The 12602-nt window shown below is 46.5% G+C and overlaps 1 protein-coding gene across 2 annotated transcripts in view; it reads left to right on the forward strand.

Moving 5' to 3' along the window:
* Window positions 1-12602, forward strand: part of UBE2L3 (ubiquitin conjugating enzyme E2 L3) — a 60553-nt gene that overhangs the window by 236 nt on the left and 47715 nt on the right. The gene's annotated exons all lie outside the window — the stretch shown is intronic.

Genomic DNA, 12602 nt, shown 5'->3' on the forward strand with positions numbered 1-12602 from the left:
CTGACCGCATACGGGCAGAGGGAGGTAACGGGGCCGCCTAGGCCGCAGCCTGGGCGGGAGCGCCAGGCCGCGCTGGGAGCTGCCGCTGGCCCCTCCGCCCGGTCCGGGGCGTTCACGTCGCCCTCTGCCCGGAACCCGGCCAGGTCCTTCTCGCGGTCCTCCCCCCGGACCGGGGGCGGCGTTGATGTGGGGACCCCGCCGGGAGGTCCCGAACCGGGCGCCCGCGGGGAAGGCCCGAGCGCCGGAGCTCCGACCGGGAGCCCGCGCCGCGGAGCCGCCCCGCCCTGGGCCGCAGCGCGCCGGGTTTAGAGCTCCGGAGGCTAGGAGGTTGGGAGGCTCGGGTTGGGGAAGGAAGGAGGAGGCCAGGCGACAAAAGTTAGGTCAGTTTGTTGGTGGGTCGTTTGAAATTGCTCTGGGTCCTAGCAAACTGTCTCCTTGTGACTGCAGAGTCACACAGCCGGCAAGTTCCAACTCCAGGAAGGCGTGGGGTCAGCCGCATTCGCGGCGCTGTTCTCTTTCCCCGTTTCCTTTTCAACCTACCACTTAAAATCATCAGGATCTTCTTTCCCTGCCGAAGCAAAAGTGCCATTTTGGGGGGTGGTTTAGGGGTTGGCTTTAGTCGTTCGAACCCAAACCGGCCAAAGTTTATAAAAATAACTTGGTACTTTGTATCTTGCATGCAGCGGGGTGCCTTTTTGCCAAGTGGCTCCTTTGGTGGGGAATACAGATGCTAAACTGGCTTAGTTCTCTCCGGAGTATGTTTGCCGGCGTCCTCCGGAGCCGACCTCGCCAAGACTTGTGAGTCCGCGCCCGGATAGTGCTGCCGGGTTGCACGGGGCCGGAAATAAAAAGACCTAGGAGCTGATTTCCTGAGAGGAGATAAAAAGCTGGGGTTCCTCTTGGGTAGAGCAGTGCTCAGTGGAACTAGACATTGAACTTGGAGTCACAGCCTTTGGGCCCTCCCTCCCTGGGAACGTTTCCTTTCTTTTGTTCACTGAGGGCTGGGAACGACATTTAACTTCATAAAAGTGGATCGGAAGTGGGCACAAAAGAACAGTCAGCAGATTCCAGACTTTTCCTCATCTTTTTTCTGTCGAAGACACCACCATTTACCCACCAGTCATCCAGATGAGAGGACGGTTATTCACTTAGTTCCCTACCCTACTTCAGTCACCCATTAAGACTTGGGGATTTTACTTTAGAGGGAGTTCTGGAGTGTGCTTTCCTTCCTAATCTTAATGCAGTTACCAGAATCCATACTCTCATCTCTCAGATGCCTTTCCAAGTCCATACTCTTCTTTGACTCCACTTCTTGGACACTAAAGTTCTTCTTCTAAAGCAAATATTTAATCCTTTCGCTCCTATTGAAACCTTTGTGATCTTATTGTCCTCAGCAGATAATCCTAACTTGTTATTTGTCGCAAAAGACCCTCCTTAGGCTGGCAGAAATCTGTTTAGCCTCCCCTCCAGTCCCTTACTTTCCCACTACCCTTGCAACTCATAGTAGCTACTTTTTTTTTTTTAAGCTGTTACTTTATGCAGCCCTGTACTTCACATTCATAATCATGTTTAATCATCCTTGAAAAGTAAACATTCCCATTTTGTAGGTGGTAAAATGGAATGCTGAGAGATTGGTTGGGTTGCCTCAGTTTTTCTAGTTTGGGAGGGTAAGCTGTAATCTCACATCTGTTTGACTCCAGAGCCCCCTGCTCTTCCTCAGTCAGTCACTATGTGGTGTTCCTTTGTACTTGCTGTTTGGTCTTCGAGAAAGGCTGCCTTCCCCTTGTTTCTCTTTTCCAGGGAAATCCTAGGTTCAGTTCCAATGCCAGCTACTCTGTCAGGCCTTTGCCCCCATCCCCTTTCAGAATAAGTTGTTCCTTTTTTTTGTGACCACAGCACTTTCTTTATGTTTCTCTTTAAGATTTTGTCCCAATCAGATTTGTGTTAGACTTGCATTTCCTACTGGGTTTTGAGTTCTTCAAGTACAGGAATCTTGACCTAATTCATCCTTGCAGGGTATCCCCTAGTCTACCCCAGTTGACCTAGTTGGGGCTCCCAGGCTTCCAAGGTTCTGAGAAGGGGAGTTAACTGGTTTTTAGATTATTTTTGTATTTCCAAAAAATTGGAGCTTAGAGAAAATGTGTAACGGTAACTGAGTGCTTTTTTTTTTTTTAAAGATTTTATTTATTTATTTGACAGAGATCACAAGTAGGCAGAGAGGCAGGCAGAGAGAGAAAGGAGGAAGCAGGCTCCCTGCTGAGCAGAGAGCCCAATGCGGGGCTCAATCCCAGGACCCTGGGATCATGACCTGAGCAAGTGGAAGGCAGAGGCTTTAACCCACTGAGCCACCCAGGCGCCCCTAACTGAGTGCTTTTAAGTGCTAGGTCATTTACATTAATTCTTTTCAATAACTCTTAGAATTAGCATATTGCTGTCTTTATTTTACAAGTGAGAGAATTGTGAGGCTTTGATAGGTTGAGTGTTACCTAAGGTGGAGTTGCTATCTGACCAGGGTGGGAAGAGGTAAGATGTTAAATCTCCCTACCTTCAAATCCCAAGGTCCATGCCTTTTTCTTACTCCAAGGGTACCTGGAAGACTATGTAGTTTCTTGAGTTGTGGATGGAAATTCTTTTCAATTCAGTAGAGGAATGCTGGTTACATGATGCAGGTCATTGGCTCTGAGAGTCAGAGTTTAAGATGTTTAGTTTAAAAAAAAACAAAACCCAAATTATTGTTGCATGTCGATAAATACATGGAAATGAAATAGGCGTTTTCGATGATGAAAAAAACATGTTGAAAAATCAAACGAATTACATCTTAAAGAACTTTAGATTTCTTCAAAAACTATTATCCAGGACACTCACAAAGATTTCTTTGTAACAATGAACTGTCTGCAGATAGTATAAGATACATTATTAAAAGTAGACTGATTTGCATATATTGGGCTGAGAAGTTATTTTAGGCAAGGTGAGTATGATCAAGTCTTTAACTTAAAAATCATTTTCTGGGTGCCCGGGTGGCTTACTTAGTTGGTTAGGCTTCTGTCTTTCGCGCTTTTCATGGTCCCAGGGTCCTGGGAGTCTCATGTCTGGCTTCTTGCTCACCCGGGAGTCTGCTGCTCCCTCTGTCCCTTCCCCACTCTCTCTCTCAAAAATAAATAAACAGGATGCCTGGGTGGCTCAGTGGGTTAAAGCCTCTGCCTTCAGCTTGGGTCATGATCCCAGGATCCTGGGATTGAGTCCCACATCGGGCTCTCTGCTCTGCAGGGAGCCTACTTCCCTCTCTCTTGTTCTCTGCCTGCCTCTCTTCCTACTTTTGATTTCTGTCAAATAAATAAGTAAAATCTTTAAAAAATAAATAAATAAACAAACAAAAAAATGCAGGGCGTCTGGGTGACTCAGATGGTTAATCCTGCCTTTGGTTCAGCTCATGATCCCAGGATCCTGGGATCAGGTCTGGTATTGGGCTCCCTGCTTGGCGGGGAGCCTGCTTCTCCCTCTCCCTCTGCTGCTCCCTCTGCTTGTACTCTCTCTATCAAATAAATAAACAAAATCTTAAAAAAAAACAAAAACAAAAACAAAACACACTTGCCAAAAGGATTAGCCTTTTTCAGAACACTTTTTAGGAATTACAATGTTAATAAAACATTAAATACATTTTAATTTGCAAGCAGCAAATTCAGCATTGATGGCAACAATGTGAATGTAACCATCGCATCTATCAGGAAGGGAAATAGCTACAAAAGTGAAACCTGTAGGTGTGGTTGAGGAAATTGATGCAGTCTGATCAATTCTTTTCAGCCTCTGAATTGCACACATCTCCCCTAAGGGCCCTCCAGCTAAGTATCTCCCCACAAGGGCTCTTCCATAGATTTAAGATTTAAAAAGGGTGGGGTGATATTTTATTAGTTATTATGGTGTAACTGTTGAGATAAGGAATTGAGATTTGTGGCAGCCTTTTAATGCATTTTCAATAATGTTCAGTCGGGGTGCCTTGGTTGCTCATTTGGCATCTGATTAGCGATTTTGGCTCAGGTCATGATCTCCTAGGTCATGGGATCATCTCTCTGTGGTGACATCATGCTTAGCAGGGAGTTTGCTTGGGGTTCTCTGCCTCTGCCCCTCCCCCCATTCATTTTCATGTGCACGTGCTTGCTCTCTCTTTCCCTCAAATCTTGAAAAAAAAAATGTTCAGTTAAAACTCTGTATTGGTGTACTTTCTCTCAATCCATAATTATACATGAATAAGTAGGAGGAGTCACTAAATAACAGTTCTTTCCTTGGAATTCATAGGCAATAAACTGGTTTGGTTTTGAATACAAGTTTATGTTCTCTGAAGTTGGGTAATTAACACAACAGAGCAGTGAGCATGTCTGGTAGGTGGGTTGTGTGTGTCAGAAGATGAGAGTTTTCCAGATGATGCTCTGCCAATATGAATGTCCTGAATCCACAGGGTTTTGGGGAATTCAGAAAAGCATTTTTTTTATCGTAAGTGTAAAATCCCAGTAAGTTGGGACGATTTCAGCTTCCCTTAATGACCCTCATTGTACATGTTTCTCCATTAAAAGAAAATTGGGACAGGCCTTGGGAAAGAGAGTTTACTTAGTTGTTGCAACATTTGTGATCTTTTCTCAAGGTCCGCACTGAACAAAAACGCTTGTCTCAGGGTACTTGGACCTATTTTGATTTTGTTACAACTCTAACGAGAGTTTGTCACATTAGCATTGTATTGTACCAAGTCAGCTGGTCATATTCCATTGAAAAGTACCACTAAATGTTCAAGAGATATTTCTGTTTTCTTTGCTGTAACACTAAGGGATTAAACTTAGAGAATCAAAGGTGCCTCTCCTGAGCCCATAGTTTGTATCTAACCACCTTGAGTTTTCCCTTTGAATGGCACATAGACCTGTAGTTGTCCAGGCTCATCCCATGCACCATGCTTCTCCTATCTTGCCTTCCTTAGTTAATGAGCACCTTGTCTACTCAGTCACCCATGGAAGAACCTGGGGGAGCCCACCTCACCCCTCTTCCCTCATCTAGCCACTTGCCAGATTCTGCTGAAGTAGGTCTTTATCTTTGGTCTCTGTGTGTCTTTTCTCCATACGCACTACTGCTCCCTTAGTTGAGGCCATCCATTGTGGTAGGACACCTGCATCTGATTCCTCTGTGGCTTCTTATTCCTCACCAGTCCATTGTGAGCCCCACATGATTCCTAACCAGCAGTTCATCAAAGAGAAGTGCATGTACTCAGGACTCCGGCCCTGCTTTCAGAGATTGGAACCAAATTAAGGAGGTCAGGACTCTGTATATAAAAACCCACATTTCGGGGTGCCTGGGTGGCTCAGTTGGTTGGGCGACTGCCTTCGGCTCAGGTCATGATCCTGGAATCCCGGGATCGAGTCCCGCATTGGGCTCCCTGCTCAGTGGGAGTCTGTTCTCTCTGACTCTACTCCTTCTCATGGTCTTTCTCACTCATTCTCTTTCTGTTTCTCAAATAAATAAAATATTTTTAAAAAATTAAAAAAGGGGCACCTGGGTGGCTCAGTGGGTTAAAGCTTCTGCCTTTGGCTCAGGTCATGATCCCAGGGTCCTGGGATCGAGCTCTGAATCAGGCTCTCTGCTCAACGGGGAGCCTGCTTCCTCCTCTCTCTCTGCCTGCTTCTCTGCCTACTTGTGATCTCTCTGTCAAATAAATAAATTAAAATCTTTAGAAATAAAAAAAAATAAAATAAAACCCCACATTTCTTAGCATGTTCCTTCAAGCTCTGGTCTTGACAGTCTCTTTCCCCACTTACCCGTGGGATCCCCTAAACATGCTTTGCCCCTTTGGGTCTCTTAATGGGCATCCCTGCCTCTTCTCCACATCAGGTAATTTCTTGTCCTTTAAGACAGGGCCCCTCCTCTTGGCTCTGCATTCGAGGAGCTCTGTGAGGGAGGAAAAATGGCATGCATGTAGAACAAAGAGATCCTGGTCTGTCCACTGTATGCTGGATGTATGCCAGCCGAATAATGGAGTACAGGGGAGGGAAAGATCCTCTGACATTGAGAAGAAGGTGGAACTTGGTCTAACCTTTCAAGAATAAGTAAAGGTTTGGATTGTTGAGGGGAGGTGCCTGGCAGCCAGTGAGGTTAAGTAGGTTTCATCCCTCAGAGTGGATGCAGGCAATGGCTATGACTCTCATAGGGTCCTGGGAAACCGTGGTGATGGTTCACCTGCCTCCCAATATGGCTGCTTGCTTCTGACTTTGTGCTGTCCCTTTTTTAGGTTTTAGTTAGGCCAGCCCTGAGGAATTTTCCAGAAGCAGTGGGTAAGTGGCCTAGTTTTACCCTAGATTGGTATATCCAGTGCACCTGGCCCTCTAAAACTCTGAGCCTTCCCTCTTCCCTGGCAGGACTAAGTTTTCTGCCCAGCCACTGGAAGACTTGTTTCTCCATGAAGGGACGTCATGGATGACGATGCTGATGGGTTTAGGGACAGGTGGCTAAGAGGTGCCTGGGCCTTTCACTTGAGGGAGTCAGATGTATCCTCAGCTTCAGGATCCAGGAGAAGCAGCAGGCTGCTCACCTGTGAGAGCTTTTGCCTCCAGGTTTCCTCTAGCCGGTCTTGTCCTGTTAGATAAACCTAACCCTCACCTCAGTGAAAAATGGGGGAGGAAAGGGTCTTTCATTCGGGGCAAAGCTATTGAGAGGAAGAATACGGTGTACTGGTTAAGAGCTTCTGGAGGGGTGCCTGGGTGGCTAAATTGGTTAGGTGTCTGCCTTTGGCTCAGGTCATGATCCCAGGGTCTTGGAATCGAATCCTGCATTGGGCTCCCAGCTCAGTGGGGAGCCTGCTCCTCTCTCTCCCTTGCCTCCTGTTCCCCCTGATTGTGTTCTCCTGCTCTCTCTGCCAAATAAATAAGTAAAAAAAAACTTTTTAAAAAAAAAAGATTTTATTTATTTATTTGACAGAGAGAGATCACAAGTAGACAGAGAGGCAGGCAGAGAGAGAGGAGGAAGCAGGTTCCCTGCTGAGCAGAGAGCCTGATGCGGGGCTCGATCCCAGGACCCTGGCATCATGACCTGAGCCGAAGGCAGAGGTTTTAACCCACTGAGCCACCTGGTCGCCCCCCCCCCCCAAATATATATATATATATATATATATATATATTTTTTTTTTAATTTTATTTATTTATTTGACAGAAAGAGAGAGAGAGAGGTCACAAGTAGGCAGAGAGGCAGGCAGAGAGAGATGGGGGAAGCAGGCTCCCTGCTGAGCAGAGAGCCCCATGCGGGGCTTGATCCCAGGACCCTGAGATCATGACCTGAACTGAAGGCAGAGGCTTAACCCACTGAGCCACCCAGGCGCCCCGATATATATATTTTTAAAAGAGCTTCTGGAGGTTGCATATCCTAGGCCTGCCACATCTTAGTGGAGGAACTTGGGCAAGTTACTTGATCTCTGTGTGTTTGTTTACTTCACCGGGTGTGAAAGTGAAATAAATTAGTATGTATCATGTATTCTGGAGCATGCTTAGCATATCCTAAGTGTGAGATACGAATAGATTATTATTATTATTGAGAGTCAGCAAGACACATCCCAGGACAGTGAGGAGAGCACCCTGGCAGGAGGAGAGGGCTCAGTGCTGAAAAGGTGGGCTGGGCCAGGTAGGGGTGGCATGCCAGGACACGACCTCACCAGAGGCAGAGCCCATTCTCTTACCCTCCCCTCTCTCCTGCCTCTTGAAGTAACCTGTTCCTTATGGTTAGCAAGAGGTTTGTTTGTTTCTTTCTTTCTTTCTTTGTTTTTTTAAGATTTTATTTATTTATTTGACACAGAGAGAGAGACCACAAGTAGGCAGAGTGGCAGGCAGAGGGGGAAGCAGGGTCCTTGCTGAGCAGAGTGCCCAGTGCGGGGCTCGACCCCAGAACCCTGAGATCATGACGTGAGCCGAAGGCAGAGGTTTAGCCCACTGAGCCACCCAGGCAAGAAGTTTCTTGAGACAGCTGTGTGAACTTGTGCGTCTTTGTTCAAAAATACATACTTTTTCCAGCGAAATTGAAAAGCTCTTGAATTCAAAATTAGTCTTCCCAGTATCTCAGGATCTCACCCTTGTATTATTTCTTTCTGTCCTGCATGTATTATGCTCAGTGCGATGACTGTCACTGTGTCCAGAGATGAGCCGAGGTGCAGTTCAAGATGCTGAATGGTGCTGAGCTGGGGGTAGGGGATGGGAATTTGAACGGAACTCTCTCTCTCTCTCTCTTTTTTAAAGATTTTATTTATTTATTTATTTGACAGAGAGAGACACAGCGAGAGAGGGAACACAAGCAGGGGGAGTGGGAGAGGAAGAAGCAGGTCTCCTCCTGATCAGGGAGCCGGATGTGGGTCTTGATCTCAGGACCCCGGGATCAAGACCCAAGCTGAAGGCAGACACTTAACAACTGAGCCACCCAGGTGCCCCTCTCTCTCTCTCTTTTTTTTTTTTTTAAAGAGATTTTATTTATTTAAAAGAGTAAGAGAGGGCAAACATATGTGCAAGGAGAGGGAGAGGAGGGGAGAGAATCTGACACTGGGCCGATCCCACAAACCTGAGATCATGACCTGAGCTGAAATCAAGAGACGGAAGCTCCACCGTCGGAGTTGCCCTGAAGGAAACTCTCAAATAAGTAGTTGCAGTCCCAGAAATAATCCTGTTGCTTTTTGTCTTCTGTTTCAGCCCTGAAGCAGAAAGTTAAGGAAGGTTGCTTCTTTCTGGTGGTTGTTCTGTTTTTCCTCCTGGCCCTTTGTGCAGTCTGTTTAAAATTCCAGAGCTTAAAGAGGTCCCCTTGACAGGCTTGGGGGGCACCACTCACAGGCTCACAGTGGAGCCTGGCACACTCACTGCCCAGGCCTCCCTGCTCTTAGGGTCTTTCCATAGCAACTTTTTTTTTTTTAAAGATTTTATTTACTTATTTATTTGACAGAGGAAGAGACAGCAAGAGAGGGGACAACACAAGCAGGGGTGGTGGGAGAGGGAGAGGCACACTTCCCGCTGAGCAGGGAGCCCGATGCAGGGCTGTCAGTCCCAGCACCCCAGGATCACAACCCAAGCTGAATACAGATGCCCAACAACTGAGCCACCCAGACACCCCTGATTTTTTTTTTTTTTTCAAGATTTTATTTATTTATTTGACAGAGAGATCACAAGTAGGCAGAGGAACAGGCAGAGAGAGAGGAAGGAAGCAGGCTCCCTGCTGAGCAGAGAGTCCGATGCAGGGCTTGATCCCAGGACCCTAAGATCACAACCCCAGCCGAAGGCAGAGGCTTAACCCACTGAGCCACCCAGCCACCCCTGCTTTTGGTTTTTAAGGAAGGAGGGACATGGTGGATAGGAGGAGAATTCATTTCAGGTTAGGTGGTGGTTTGGGTTTGTTCAGTTTTTTTTGTTTGTTTGTTTTTAAGGTTTTGTTTATCCACTAGACAGAGAGGTCACAAGCAGGGGGAGCGGCAGACAGAGGGAGAAGGAGAAGCAGCCTCCCCACTGAGCAGGGAGCCTGAAGTGGGGCTCGATCCCAGGACTCTGGGATCATGACCTGAGCTGGAGACAGATGCTTAACCAACTGAGCCACCCGGGTGTCCCGGTTTTGTTCAGTTTTTAATATTTTTGGGTCAGTGTTGATGATTGTTTTCTGTACTTCGTGATCTTGTCAGATTTTGTTTCTACTTCTTTACCAGCACAGTTCAGCGGAGGAGTGAAATACTATTTTGACAGTCCGTGGCCCAGCAGGCACATTTGCCAGCATAGCAGTCAGTAATGTCAAATCCAGTGCTCATGGTGGTGCTCTGTCTTTCTGAGAGGGGATGCTGCCTGACTCTGTCACAGAATTGGAGAATGGGTACAACTCAGAAGTTGAACAGCCTCTGAGTCCCTTCTGACATGATTTGTAAAATATCTGCTTCATACTAGTGTACCTCTTGTTAAGAAAACTCAGCACAGGAAAGCTAACCTTACAGAAGGAGACCTGCCAGGTATTTTACACACGGGATTCTCATTCTAGTCACTCGTGCTGGGGCTCTGGACTTTGGAGTGTGTGGCATAGGTCAAGAATGCCAGGTACAACCATGTTCAGATGGGGACAGAAACCTATTCCAGGGGCACGGTACATCCAGAAGCGGACTGTGTGTGGAGCTGACATCAGAGCCCACTCAGCTGGGCCCCAGCCACGCTCACCTGGAGGTGTGTGGGCAGTGCGTTCCTATAAGCCTGTTCTGAATGTTCTTTTCAGAATGTCCTCTTAGAATGACCTCTTGACAGTGGCCCACTGCTCTGGTGGTGCTGTGGTTGAATGACAGGGACGCGAGTTTTGATCTTCACTTCTACCACGGACTTGTTTCTGTCATCACCTTGAGCCTCAGTGTGCTGATTGTGCAACAGGATAATGAAACAACTTTGTAGTTTCATTTCATGTAGTTTCATGACTACTTTGTAGAGTTATGATAGGAGTTGAGCACGTTAGTTGTCATAATAACTAAGTATAAGATGGAGTACTGCTGACCCATGCAAGGGTTCATATGTTGCTTTGGGTTCCGCCTCCTTTGCTGAGTATTCGTTGAAGTAAGAGAATCATATTTGGGGGGTTTTGAAACTTTATGTTTAGATGTAAAGTATTTTGAACTTAATATTAACGTCATGATTTAGCGTCATTGCCACTGGTTGCTTTGTGCAAGCTTGGAAAGCACATTTCTGTCAAAATTAGTTACTTGGCTCCCATGACACAAAAAAGCAGGAAGTTGGTTTTTTTTTTTTTTCAAATTATTAATGTCCTACCAATTGTGGAGCTGGTACTTGAGAGTGATGCTGTACTTAGATTTAAGGCAGGTTTGTGTAACTTTCCCTTAGACATCCAGCTCCATCTGCCCGGTTTCATTTTACCTGGACAAGAGGAGCCTAGAAACATTCCTTGCACAGCATAAACACTTAAGGGCCAGCTGTGAAGGGTTAGGGCAGTATCTGTCTCTAAGCTGTATCTGTTCATGTCTTTGTCATTGTAACTTTGGGCGAGTGCTATTCCAGAGCAGGCAAGCCCTCCCAGGATCCTGCTTAGGAAATAGGAGGCCCTGCGTTGCCTGTTTGCAGTGAAGGCTTGGCCACCCTCACCCACTGCTTTGTGTGGCTGAGAGATTCTACTCGGTCTCCAGTCCTGGCCTTACCCTGTAAAAGGCCTGTGACTTGGGCATCTCTGAACATCAGCTTTATGAGCTGTAAGGTGAAGCTAATACGCCTGACGTGCCTTCCTCCAAGGGATGTTGGGAGCTTCTAGTCCCTATTCTATGTGCTGTTCATTGTAAATACTGCTGAGTGTTGTAACCAACCACCGCTCAGGCTTCTCTGTCAGGGTCTTCCTCCGGCCTTTCACATGGCTGCTTTGGGTGTGGATCTCCTACTTGGAAGGCACACATCTTCTGGAGCATCTTTGTTTTTGGAGATTACCTCCAGAAATACCTTGCTTTCCTAAAAGATCACCTCTTCCCTAGCATTTCTCCCTTTCTCTATGGTATTTTATCATTCTGTTTTTCACATTTTTTATTTTTTTAATTTTTTAATTTTTTTTTAAAGATTTTATTTATTTATTTGACAGAGATCACAAGTAGGCAGAGAGGCAGGTAGAGAGAGAGAGAGGGGGAAGCAGGCTCCCTGCTGAGCAGAGAGCCCGATGCGGGACTCGATCCCAGGACCCTGAGATCATGACTTGAGCCGAAGGCAGCGGCTCAACCCACTGAGCCACCCAGGCGCCCTGTTTTTCACATTTTTTAAAAAAAGATTTTATTTATTTGACAGACAGAGATCACAAGTAGGCAGAGAGGCAGGCAGAGAGAGAGGAGGAAGCAGGTTCCTCGCTGAGCAGAGAGCCCGATGTGGGGCTTTGTCCCAGACCTGATCATGACCCGAGCTGAAGGCAGAGACTTGAACCCACTGAGCCACCCAGGCGCCCCAACACATTTCTGTTTTTTGTTGGGATTTTGAAGGGGATGACGACACTAAACTGTTGCCCTACAAAGGGGAGTGTGGTGGTGATGTATTCTTAGCAACCCCTCTGCCTGTGTTTCTTTTTCCTTTTCCTTTTCTTTTCCCTTTCATTTTCTTTCTTTTATTGAGATAAGTTGATCAGTTCATTTCTGGAAAAGCTTTGTGCCAACAACTATAAACATATTCCTTCCGTTTTTCTTTTCCTTTCTTTCACATGACAAACTTATTTTTTAAGGTGATTTATTTGGGCACCTGGGTGGCTCAGTCAGTTAAGCATCTGCGTTTGGCTCAGGTCATGCCTGGGATCGAGCCCTGCATTGGGCTCCCTGCTCGGTGGAGAGCCTGCTTCTCCCTCTGTCGCTCCTGTTTGTGTCCTGCACATGCTTGCTGTGTTGCATGCGCACGCATGCTGTCAAATAAATAAATAAATATTTTAAAAAACTTATTTATTTGAGAGAGAGGCACGCACGCACACAAGCAGGGTAGAGGGGCAGAGAGCTGAGGGGAGAGTTGAAGGCAGATGCTTAACCGATTGAGCCACCCAGGCGCCTCCACAGTCATTTCTAATTTAAGATCCTTTGAGTTCTGGTCATAGGCTGTTAACGCCATATC

The sequence above is a fragment of the Mustela erminea genome, chromosome 13 (assembly GCF_009829155.1).
Source record: "Mustela erminea isolate mMusErm1 chromosome 13, mMusErm1.Pri, whole genome shotgun sequence".
In the NCBI taxonomy this organism is placed as follows: Eukaryota; Metazoa; Chordata; class Mammalia; order Carnivora; family Mustelidae; genus Mustela; species Mustela erminea.